This window comes from Rhagoletis zephyria, unplaced genomic scaffold, assembly GCF_001687245.7.
Source record: "Rhagoletis zephyria isolate East Lansing unplaced genomic scaffold, Rhagoletis_zephyria_1.1 Rzeph_scaffold_04886, whole genome shotgun sequence".
Taxonomy (NCBI): domain Eukaryota; kingdom Metazoa; phylum Arthropoda; class Insecta; order Diptera; family Tephritidae; genus Rhagoletis; species Rhagoletis zephyria.
In genome coordinates, this window is record NW_016161969.1 from 15,924 (window position 1) to 29,275 (window position 13,352).

General features: G+C 37.2%; 1 long non-coding RNA gene across 1 annotated transcript in view; it reads right to left on the bottom strand.

Moving 5' to 3' along the window:
* LOC108371321 (uncharacterized) overlaps positions 1–13,352 on the bottom strand; it is a 28,338-nt gene that overhangs the window by 13,798 nt on the left and 1,188 nt on the right. The window contains exon 2 of the long non-coding RNA XR_001848736.1: positions 6,901–6,907. This is a non-coding gene — a long non-coding RNA (uncharacterized LOC108371321). The remainder of the gene's footprint in view (positions 1–6,900; positions 6,908–13,352) is intronic.

Here is a 13,352-nt window from a genome sequence, read left to right on the forward strand (position 1 = left end):
CAGCCATTATATGCACATGTGTTTCATCTATACATCCAACAACACCAGGAAATTTCGTTTTCGAGTAAAAGAATTTCTTTTTTTTGGATTTCTCTTCCTCGGCCATTTTTGCAGTAATCCATTGATTGCAAATTTTTTCCTCAATAAGTTGAAGCATCTCTTTTAAAACAACCGACATCGTAGGTTGCGCCAGTCCCAAATTGAAGTCATTGCCGTGAGACTTCAGAAAACTTCCTTCTGCAAAAAATCGGAGAGCTGCGCAAACTTTTATTAGCGGAGGTACTGCAGTTGAACGATGGTTCCGCCTAAAGTCATTCCTCAATGTATTTACCAAATATAATACAGCTTCTTTTGGAAGTCGGAAATATGCTTTAAATCTGAAATCAAAAACAATCACAATAAAAAGTCTTCTAAGCTTTAACTTTTGGGAAATGTTTAGTTATTGGTACAATGAATTTGTGGTGTGCAGCGGGGGGAGAGGGGCCGTTGCATCTCAAACCCCACCCATTACAAAGATCACAGTCCAAACTTCTATTGTCAAAGGTATACAACATTTCTTGTGCGTATAATTCCGGCTACGCCATCCAAAGTACTTTTGCGCAGAACCCACATACAAATTTACAAAAAAGTAGAATTTCATCATTTGACTCACGTATATGTTAAAGTTTTAAAATTCCGGTGACGCGTTTGAACACCACAACTTAAAATCATTGTACAAATAACTAAAACGTATCCTAACTTTTACTTACAGTGCCGGCGGCAGCTCTAAAGGATTGGAATTATCCCTTAAATGTCGCCTGATTGATGCTGCGTTCGTACACTCCTCCTCCTCTTCAAAAAATAGTTCTATTGAACTAAGCATTGTAGCAAGACTTATTATTAAAAACTCTATATTAATAACTTTATTTCACTTTTATTTTGCGATTATTTTGCTTGTTTACAATCCTGCGCTGGTTGACGAGCTGTCAAATTTCAATAATCGATAACTTTTCAGCAACTGGCGATAGTTGCCATTCGTAATACAAATTTTCTTTTCAGTTGCGTTGCAAGCTGCCAACCGAACCATAGTTGTGTTGCTATACATAATCGACCCATTTATTTGGGTTTTATTTGATTTCTTTTTTTGCACGCGCCACGGGTACCGCCTTTCCACAATATTAGCCCTGAAAAGAAAAGAAAATTCAACAGTCAATTGTAATGTAAAATGATTCAAATATTAATGTACTTACGCAAGCGAAACGTGGTTTATGAATGAAAGGCGGCCATTCACGGAAATAGAAGTTGAAGATAACAGGATAATGAATTCGATACTTATCAGAATATGCCTCGACTTTGTTATGCCAGGGTTACACGTTCAGTTTTACTTATGCTGGTTACACACTTTGCGCATATATGTGTGAAAATTGTCCATGAAGTACTTGTATAGTTTAATATAATTTGCCTTTATTTTCAAATAGATAGGGTGGGATTATACATAAATAATACGTAAATAATTCACATTCTTGATATTCGCAAGCCATACCTTAATTTTGTGAAACAAAGCAAGATGATCATTCCAAAAGAGCAACAAAGAAGTCAGAATGGATTGTTTTTATTTTAAATGCTATTCTCAAAACCAAATGAGCGTTTTTAATTTGCAAGAAGTTTTTAAAGTCTTCATGATAGGTAAACAGCTCACATGCCTCATGCAACAATGTTATGTATGTGAGGTAAATAATAACCCACTGACGTGCAGGTTATGCAGCAAGAAGCACCCATTACGAATATGCCCAATATTTCGTGCCAAGTTGCCAGAAGAACGCCTGCGTGATGTTCTGATCCACCGTTATCGCACGAATTGCTTATCGGGGATACATCGTGCAGCACACTGCACTAACCCGGGGAAATGTCGCCGCTGCGAAGAAGAACATCACACCATGCTCCATATTTACCACGCGAGCAATAAATCGAAATGTCTGCGACGACCGACGAGGCCAACAAATAACCACGATGACGACAGTGATGATGCGATTTCACTAAATGCGTCTGAGGTCGGAGCGGAATCAAATGCTTTCCGCCCTGATCTAGAGGAGGGGGACATGCCAGAAACTGGAGCGAAAAACTAGCGTTTTCCGCCCAGAAGAATCAACTGGAATGGAGTCAAACGCACTCTATCTGGACTCGGCTAGTGGAGTGGAGCTGGAACCCCAGCGCTACGGGCAGCTCTTGAGATATGAGCAAAGAGAGCTAAGCGGAATTGAAATGAAAACTTTCCAACCGCGAAACAAATGGCATCGTCTTCAAACTCGACGACTGAACAAACGACCGCGCCATCGGCGACAGCATGGGAGAGTGGAATCACAAGCGTTCCACCTTCCGCCCAGAACCACTTTCCGGTCAGGTATGGTCCAGGACCTCCGAGCCCCAGTACATCCAATTCAAGCCCTCACATCGATCGCGCCGACAGCTGTGGTCAAGATAGAAGCCGGGGGCCGCCTACATATGGTTCGAGCCGTAATTGATGCGTGCGCTTCAACGTCCATAATCGCCGAAGATTTGGCAAGAGAATTAAAACTTGGGCTAAATGCAATAAATTCCCAGAGGGGCTACTTCATTAAGTTGAGAGGGAAGCAAGGACAGTCAGCCACCGTTACGACGGACGCAATTTCCATCAAAAATTATCGGAAGTGGACACCAATTACTAGTTTAGACGCTATCGTAGTCGCAGCTTCCACATCACAGCGCCAGTCCGCTTAGTATTAGGCGCCGAAGTCTTCCCCAAAATTCTACTCGGCGCAATTCCAGCGGATACTCTCGGCCCGCTACTAGCACAGAATACCATTTTTGGATGGGTCCTGTCGGGCGCTTGTTGAACTTTTTTTTCCTTATCATACCACAATGAATTAAATACACAGTGAATTGTTTTTCTTATTTTATTGAATAAATGTGCAGTTGAATTTGAAGCCCACGTCCTTTATTTTTAAACCTTCTTTCCTTATAGAATTTAGGTCCATAGATGAAGAACTGAATTGGAGAATCTAGATTTAACGTATTTCTATCGTGTAACGTGGTATAGAGGTTGGATCACATGGTTCTTTGGATGTTGCTTATAGCAAGGGGCCGGAATGTTTATGCCTCCGCCTAAATAGATTAGAAAAAGGACATCCCTAATGGTTAACATTGCGTTAACATTGCCGCTGTTAGCTTTCCCCTCGCTTTCTATTGGTTTCCGTTAATGGAATAGTACTACTTGAAAACATCTTGGCAGGCTACCGCCATCATAATAAAAAACTGTTCATTTACTTCCTTCCAAGAGAGAAGACGTGATCCAGCCACCATCCAGCGTATTCAAAGGTAATCTACAAAAGCAATTTGTATATATATATATATATATATATATCCATAGCCCATTTTCATATGAATAAATCTACATATTTAAATTAATCAAATACTAATACCACTTTGTGTTCTTTCATTGTGGAAAAAAAATCGGCACAACTGGTTAATCGTTGTGGCGATTAACAAGAAGTGTTTCCATCTGGTAACAATGTCGCAGATGTTCCAGAGCTACGGCTATGCAATTTTTTCATCGAACCGTTGCCACAATCTTATAAGGAATGTTCACTTAGTTCCTCCTGATGCATCCAAGAAGAAGGTCATTAATGATTTGCATCTTCTTATTTTCGAATTCGACAAAGCACGCCAGTCGCTTCTCTCTGTGCCAACTTACGCCAATTGGAAATGCCACGTGAAGCCAAGTCCTTCTCTACTTGGCCTTTCCATTGCAGTGGACACCTCCCTCTTCCTCTGGTCCCACCAGCGGATTACAAGTCGAATACTTTTAGACCTGGAACGTGGTTCCTATTCGAACGACATGGCGGAGCCAGCGTTCTATCGTCTGCGGTACTCATCGTCGCCAACGGGTTAGAGCCTGTAAATATTCCGAAAGATCTTTCTCTCGAATGCTCCAAGAGGCGTCTCATCGAATGTTGTCATTGTCTATTCTTCTGCGCCATATACCAGCATAGGCAGTGTGGTTTTTGTACCTCGAGAGAGAACTTTACTCCAGAATGGCCTACTCAGTCCAAAGGAGTACTTGTGCGCTACATTAATTCGGCATTGAATTTCGATGCCGACATTATTATCGGTGTTATGATGGTTCCTAACAAAAAGGAATTGTCTACTTTCTCGAAATAGCAACTGGCAACCGTGGCATGGGTGCCAAGGCGCGAATGCTCTGACTCTTTGTTTGATGACAGGAAATACTTCGTCTTGTCCTCGTTGATAACCAAACCCTATCGCTTGCCTTCGTTATCCAACTTGGAAAAGGCAGGACAGACTTCGAGGTTTTTGTTACCGATGATATAGATGTCATTGGCATACGCCAGAAATTACACGCCCTTGTAAAATTTGTTCGTGAGTGGGTCAGTTCTGCAGCTCTTATTATCTCAACATTTGCAATGTGCGATCATAAATTCCCTTCTTCTCACGCCTTAATTTATGAATGTTTAATTGGGCATATAATAGGAGATCAGAATAATAATAATAATCATAATCTTCATAATATTATCCAACGTTTTTCAAATTGCTCTCGCTGATTTTTGGCAAAATTTTGCTAAAAATACGAAGCAGCTAATCTAATTTAGCAAAAACATGTCTGGAAAATGTGGGTATTGTTAGGTAGATGTGTATTTTACTAAGGTACATTCTCAGATATTTGAAAGTCGGTAAAACTCAACGCTAAAGGAGGCAAATTCTCTTTACTCGCAGTATATGTAGTACGTAGTAGGCTATGGCGACCCCAAGTGAAATTCTTTATGATTAAAAGTTAACTATTTTATAATGGGAATAGTGGCAACAATTTTAAGTTTTCATTAAGGATTTTTTAAACAGCTTCCATGGGATATATTTATGTTTTCGTTAGGTATGGTTTTTATTATTTTTTCATTTGTATCAGTAGTTTATTATTATTATTTTTTTTTCATTGCGAAATTTGTATACTAACCCTTCGTTGGTAATATAATCAATTCGTTTGATAGGATTTTGTAAATTCTTTCTTCATTTAAAATGTCCGGCTTTTGGATAAGTGGAAACATAACAAAAAATCTAGTAAAGCTTTCCCTAACAGTTTTCTTTTGGAACCAATTATGTAATATTTTAATTAGTTCCAATATTTGCAGTCTTTTCATTTAGGGCATAATCCTATTGAAAATATTTCTTAATCAAGATTTTTTTCAAATGCCTTTAGTTTGGTACCGATATTGTAACATCTCATTTATTTTACCAGTTTATTTGAGTTAAATTTTCAAACAGGTGGCAACCCTCCTGAAAACATTTTTTCGAGTGTAGGTCTTTAAAAAACTCTTTAGTTTGATACCCATATTGCAATATTTCATTTGTTTAATCAATTTAACTGTGGCAACCCTCCTCAAACATATCGAGCCCTAACCGCCAAAATAACGTAAGCGACATTTTTTCAAAATTTTCTTTTTGATGCAGAAATGCATCTAGATGCTCTAGGGATATTTCTATATCAAAAAGAAAATTTTGAAAAAAATTTCGCTTACGTTATTTTGGCGGTTAGGGCTGGATATGTATGCTGTAAGCTTTCTTAAAACTCTTTAGTTCGACAACCACATAGCAATATTTCATTTACTTTATCAATTTAACTGAGTTAAAATTTTAAAATTGGTCGCAACCCTCCTAGAAAATTTTTCCAACAGTTATATTTCTTAAAACTCTTTAATTTGATACCCATATTGTAATATTTCAAATATTTTATTAATGTAATTTAGTTCAATTTTCAAAGAGGTGGCACCCCCTCCTCAAAGACATTTTCGGCTGTAAGCCTTCGTAAAACTCTTTGGTTTGACACCTACATTGCAATACATATTTTATTTTATCAATTTGGCTGAATTAAAATTTTCAAATAGGTGGCAACCCTCCTCAAAAATATCTCCAACAAATTATCTTTCTTAAACCTCTTTAATATGAGTATCAAATTAAATAATAATTCATAATAATTCATTTATTTTTTCAGTATAACTGGGTGTAAACATTTTCAAATAGGAGGCAACCCTCAAAACTTTTTGTGACATCATTAATCCTAGTATTATACCGAACAATAAAAAACCAAAATAATTCAAATCGGTTCAGCCATTCTTGAGTTTTGTCGACCGTGACATACGACCGGGGCGTACTCCGATCCCGCAGTCGATGTTGACGGAGTCGACGTTCCACCGCCTGACTATGACGAGGTACGTATAGCAATAACGCGGGTGAAAAACAACAAAGCTGCTGTAGCTGACAGCCTGCCAGCTGAGCTATTATAGCACGGCGGCGAGGAGTTGATAAGGTGCATGCATCAACTCTTATGCAGAATATGATCAGATGAACGCATGCCCGACGACTGGAATTTAAGTGTGCTCTGCACAATCCACAAGAAAGGTGACCCCGCCATTCGCGCCAACTACCGCGGTACCAGCATTCTAAGCATAGGTTACAAGGTCTTATCGAGCGTATTGTGTGAAAGACTGAAGCCCACCGTCAATGAACTGATTGGGCCTTATCAGTATGGCTTTATACTTGGCAAATCCACCATAGACCAGGTATTCACAATACGCCAAATCTTGGAAAAGACCCGCGAGAAAAGGATCGACACTCACCACCTATTTGTCGACTTTAAAGCCGCTTCTGACAGCACTAAAAGGAGTTGCCTATACGCCACTATGTCTGAGGTTGGCATCCCCTCAAAACTTATACGGTTGTGTAAAATGACGTTGAGCAATACCACCAGCTCCGTCAGAATTGGAAAAGACCTCTCCGAGCCGTTCGCCACAAAACGGGGTTTCAGACAGGGCGACTCCCTTTCATGTGACTTCTTTAATCTGATGTTGGAGAAGATAATAAGAGCTGCAGAACTGAACCGCTCAGGAACAATTTACTACAAGAGCGTGCAATTGATGGCTTATGCCGCTGACATCGTCATCGTGCGAATGGGTCTGGTGGTAGACGAGGACAAGACGAAGTATCTNATTCGCGCCTTGGCACCCACGTCACTGTTGACAGTTACAATTTCGAGAAAGTAGAGAATTTCGTTTACTTGGGAACCAGCATTAACACCGATAATAATGTCAGCATTGAAATCCAACGTAGAATCACTCTTGCCAACAAGTGCTACTTTGGACTGAGTAGGCAATTCAGGAGTAAAGTCCTCTCTCGACGTACGAAAACCACGCTCTATAAGTCACTCATCATGCCCGCGCTGGTATATGGCGCAGAAGCATGGACAATGACAACATCCGATGAGGCGGCTCTTGGGGTGTTTTAGAGAAAGATTTTGCGGAAGATTTCGGGCCTTTAGGCGTTGGTGACGGCGAGTACCGCAGACGATGGAACGATGAGCTGTATGAGCTTTACAACGACATGGACATAGTGCAGCGAATTAAAATACAGCGGCTCCGCTGGCTTGGCCATGTCGTTCGAATGGACACCGACGCTCCAGCTCTGAAAGTATTCAACCCGGAATCCGCTGGTGGTAGCAGAGGAAGAGGGAGGCCCGCACTGCGATGGAAAGATCAGGTGGAGAAGGACTTGGCTTCACTTGGCGTTTCCAATTGGCGTCAGTTGGCACAGAGAAGACACGACTGGCGTGCTTTGCTGAACTTGGCCAAAATCGCTTAGGCGGTTACAGCGCCATAAAAGAAGAAGAAGATGACTTACGAACATAACATTTTTATATGGACTTCTAAATCAAGATTTCTCAAATGCCTTTAGTTTGGTACCGATATTGTAACATTTCATTTATTTTACCAACTTATTTGAGTGAAATTTAAAAAAACTGGTGGCAACCCAAACATATTTTCGTCGTAGGCCTTTTAAAAACTCTTTAGTTTGATACCCACAATGCAATATTTCATTTGTTTAATCAATATATGTAATTGAGTTAAAGCTTTCAAAAAGTTGATCAACCCTGCACAAAAGTATTTTCTAAAGTTTTATTTCTTCAACCTCTTTAATTTGATGCCTATGTCAATTAAATTTAGTTAAATTTTCAAACAGGTGGCAGCCCTCCTCAAACATATTTTCGGCTGTGAGCCTTCTTAAGAATTTAAAGTTTGATACCGAAATTGCAGTTTTTCATTTATTTTATCAATCTAACTGAGTTTAAATTTTCAAAAAGGTGGCAATCCTACTCAAAAATGTTTTCCGCAGCTATCTTTCTTAAACCTCTTTAATTTAATATCTATATTGTAACATATCATTTAATTAATTAATTAAATTGCGCTAAATCTTTTAACAGGTGGCAACCTTCCTTTAAAATAGTTTCGACTGTAAGCCTTCTTAAAACTCTTTGGTTTGATACCCATATAGCAATATTTCATTTACTTTATTAATTTAATTGAGTTAAAATTTAAAAATTGGTGGCAACCCTCCTCAAAGATATTTCCAACAGTAATCTTTCTTAAACTTTTTTAATTTAATACCAGCATTGTAATTTTTCATTTATTTTATCAATGTAATTTAGTTAAATTTTCAAACAGGTGGAAACCCTCCTCAAACATATTTTCGGCTGCAGGCCTTCTAAAAACTCTTCAGTTTGACGCCACTTGGCAACATTTTATTTATTTTATCAATTTTATTGAGTTAAAATTTTCAAATAGGTGGCAACCCCCCACAAAAATATTTCCATCAGTTGTATTTCTTAAACCTCTTTATTTTGATACCCATATTGTAATACCTCTTTTTTTAATCATATATAAATGGGTTTAAAAATTTTCAAATAGGTGGCAACCCTCCACAAAAATATTTCCATCAGTTGTATTTCTTAAACCTCTTTATTTTGATACCCATATTGTAATACCTATTTTTTTAATCATATATAAATGGGTTTAAAAATTTTCAAATAGGTGGCAACCCTCCACAAAAATATTTCCATCAGTTGTATTTCTTAAACCTCTTTATTTTGATACCCATATTGTAATACCTATTTTTTTAATCATATATAAATGGGTTTAAAAATTTTCAAATAGGTGGCAACCGTCAAAATTTTGCTATATCATTGGTTCTGGTATTATACCGAAAAATATAAAAAAAAAGTTATTCAAATCGGTTCAGCCATTCTCGAGTTTTGATGACCGTGACATACGAGCACAACATTTTTATATATAGATCATATAGAGTCACAGAGACTCAACCTGGCATTTATTTCGGAATTTTCGGATTTCTCGAGACTAATCGATATAATAATCCATATTTTTATCGAGTTCGTTATCGATTTGGGTATCGATATTTTAATCTATTTTGTTATCGATAATGTTTTCGACTTTGTTATCATTATTTTTATCAAGTTTGTTATCGATTTGGGTATCGATATTTTAATCTATTTTGTTATCGATAATGTTATCGACTTTGTTATTGTTATTTTTATCAAGTTTGTTATCGATTTGGGTATCGATTTTATTATCGATATTTTAATCGAATTTTGATCGATTTTGTTACTAATTAGGGTATCGATTTTGTTATCGATTGACAAACTTGATATATTTCTACGCAATTCTACGGTACCCTGCGTACACGTTCGTGGGTAACCGCACTCTGACACTTATTTTTGCTCATCCAGCGATAAGTGTCCGTGTCCAACAGCAACGGAAAAAGATATGCAAATAACCCTTTCCCACTGAGAGGAGCATACATCTATAAAAAATAAACTACCTGTTGTGTTTTGTGGGTTATTTTTTCTCTTAAATAGTGACGGTTATTTTGGGACACTTTCTAAGTACAGAGGAATATTTTCGACCTCTGATGTATATTCATTTGCAAGTGCTGTCAATTAAAATTGCTTGAATTATTTATGAAGCAAAACAAATAGAGTTGATCACAAATTGATCCAGATATCTATTAGCATCACATCTATGTTGAATTTGCGTGCCTTTTGTTATCCAAACAATGTAAAATAATAAATGAAATCTCGAGCGGCGATCACTGAAACGCAGCTACCCAGCAAAAAACACGATTATCACAGAAACGAAAGTGGAAACGAACTAGGCGGTGGGAATCACTTACCCTTTCGCTTCAAGAAGGCATTATTTTAACATGGGCAGGTCATTGGTGGTAACATGGGCATGCATTAGCTTCAAACGAAGTGAGAACGCATGGATAAACAGAATCCAGAGAAGCGAACAAAGAATGCCTTACAGAGAAACTAATGTAGAATAAAAGAGAAATATTATAGGACATTCTACTTTGCATTACCGGCAATGCCTAAAAGGAGCAAAAAAATCGAAGGCATTATAACTCTATGCCTTCTAGAACACGTTACCTCTAAGTATGCTCGAAAAAGTAATGTTGACACTTTTTGTAATTAAACCATGTTCGAATCGTGGAATGTTTTGAATTTCACAGGGTTGCTTTTAGCATTGAGATTCTTAATGCAGAAATGGAGTTGCATTTAGGTGACGAATTTTTCATGGATAAATGTGCATTTAGGGTAGCAATTAGAGTTAAATGCGCTAAAAGTGCTTTTACGCATAAGCAAGAACAGCCCATAAGGGAATTATTTATTTGAAAGCTGTATTACAATACAGGTGTGAGACGAAAGAAGTCTAAAAAGGTTGTAGTTTGAAAATATTTATTTATTTTTAAAAGTCAAATTTAATTTGATTGTTCCCAAGTGACGTGAAAAAATCAAAATATATTCATATTTAGTATATTAAATATATCCATATTATCAATATATTCATATTTAGTCATATGAAATATTATTAAGAAACCTTTGGTTTCGAACAGTTCGAGTATTATTATTTGATGTGGGTTTCCACCGGTTTAAAAGAAAAAAAATTCAATTATCATAAATGAATTATTTGAAATGTGGGCATCAATTGAAATGGTTTAAAAAATAATTTTTCCTAACTAAGCGCAGGAGGGTTGCCACTTAATTGAAAATCAAATTTTACTTCAATTAAGGGAATTAGGTAATTTCAATATGTATCACAAAACGTATGTCCGGCGAAACACGTTAATAAGGTTTTAGTTTGAAAAAGATTTGAAGGGGGTTGCCACCTATTTGAAAAGTTGAACTTGAAATTGTAGACAAGTTAAAGTGTCAAACGCATCAGTTAGAAAATTCAAACTCATCTTGAATTATGGAAATTGGTTTATGCAAATACATAAAAAAACAAAAAGACGGAATCCATCTGGGGCTTAATTATCATCACTGGTTGCAATTTTTATTTTGAAACTCAATAGCTAATTCTTCTGGCAAGTGATATACATTGATGCCAGCTAAGCGCGAGGTGGANCTCAATAGCTAATTCTTCTGGCAAGTGATATACATTGATGCCAGCTAAGCCCGAGGTGGCTTTTTATGTAGGAATCCCATTTTTATGAAAACTGCAGATATGTTAGTAGATCGTATTGAATATAGGCCCTCGATATGTACATATGTATGTATCAGGGTTGTTGCGAATATTCGCATTCGCATTCGCAACCGCGAAGCTTCCGCATTAATTGTAACATTCGCATTCGCTTTTGCATTCGCAATAATCAATGCGGAGCTTTTGCGAATGCGAACGTTGTGCAAATCTATACTAATTATATAAAGAGAAGTCCCTTTTTTTTGTAACAGGTAATCTCGCGAACGGCTGGTCCGATTTTCATGAAATTTTGTATACAAATAGCTTTCGGTAACCACCATGTTTTAGGCTAAAAAAATTTTACTTTTTTCGGGTAGGTGGACCAGGGACCGGTCTATTCGAAAAAATCTTATTATAGTCCGATTTGCTTAAAATTTAGTACGTAAGTAGCTTTTTAGCATATATTAGCATATATCCCCCATTTTTTCCGGGAAGTGGTCCAGGGACCGATCTATTCGAAAAAATGGAATTTATGGTCCGATTTGCTTAAAATTCGGTGCGCAGGAAGCTTTTTAGCATGTATTAGCATATGTGATCAATTTTTTCCGAGAAGTGGACCAGGGACCGATCTATTCCAAAAAATCGCATTTACGAAGGTACGTAGGTAGCTTTTTGCCTGGATAAGCTTATAGATTCCCGTTTTCCAATTTTCATGCAATTTCGAATATAAATAGCTTTAAGTAACGACCATATCAAGGGGCGAATTCGTCACTAGGCAATATTTTTTGCGCCAATCAGAAACAACGGATACTGTAATATAAAGAGAAGTCCCTTTTTTGTAACAGGTAATCTCGCGAACGGCTGCTCCGATTTTCATGAAATTTTGTATACAAATATCCTTCGGCAACCACCATGTTTTAGGCAAACAAAATTTTACTTTTTTTTCGGGTAGGTGGACCAGGGACCGGTCTATTCGAAAAAAAATTATTATAGTCCGATTTACTTAAAATTTAGTACGTAAGTAGCTTTTTAACATATATTAGCATATATGACCCATTTTTTCCGGGAAGTGGTCCAGGGACCGATCTATTCGAAAAAATCGAATTTACGGTCCGATTTGCTTAAAATTCGGTGCGCAGGTAGCTTTTTAGCATGTATTAGCATATGTGATCAATTTTTTCCGAGAAGTGGACCAGGGACCGATCTATTCCAAAAAATCGCATTTATGGTCCGATTTGCTTAAAATTCGGTACGTAAGTAGTTTTTTAGCATATATTAGGATATATGGTCCATTTTTTCCGAGAAGTGGACCAGGGACTGATCTATTCGAAAAAATCGTATTTACGGTCCGATTTGCTTAAAATTCGGTACGTAGGTAGCTTTTTAGCATATATTAGCATATATGATCCATTTTGTCCGAGAAGTGGACCAGGGACCGATCTGTTCGAAGAAATCGTATTTATGGTCCGATTTGCTTAAAATTCGGTACGTAGGTAGCTTTTTGCCTGGATAAGCTTATAGATTCCTGTTTTCCAATTTTCATGCAATTTCGAATATAAATAGCTTTAAGTAACGACCATATCAAGGGGCGAATTCGTCACTAGGCAAGATTTTTTTGCGCCAATCAGAAACAACGGATACTGTCAAAATATAATTATAATCTATATCTATCTATACTAATTATATAAAGAGAATTCCTTTTTTTTGTAACAGGTAATCTCGCGAACGGCTGGTTAGATTTTCATGAAATTTTGTAGCTTTCGGTAACCACCATGTTTTAGGCTAAAAAATTTTACTTTTTTTTCGGGTAGGTGGACCAAGAACCGGTCTATTCGAAAAAATCTTATTATAGTCCGATTTGCTTCAAATTTAGTACGTAAGTAGCTTTTTAACATATATTAGCATATATGACCCATTTTTTCCGGGAAGTGGTCCAGGGACCGATCTATTCGAAAAAATCGAATTTACGGTCCGATTTACTTAAAACTCGGTGCGCTGGTAGCTTTTTAGCACATATTA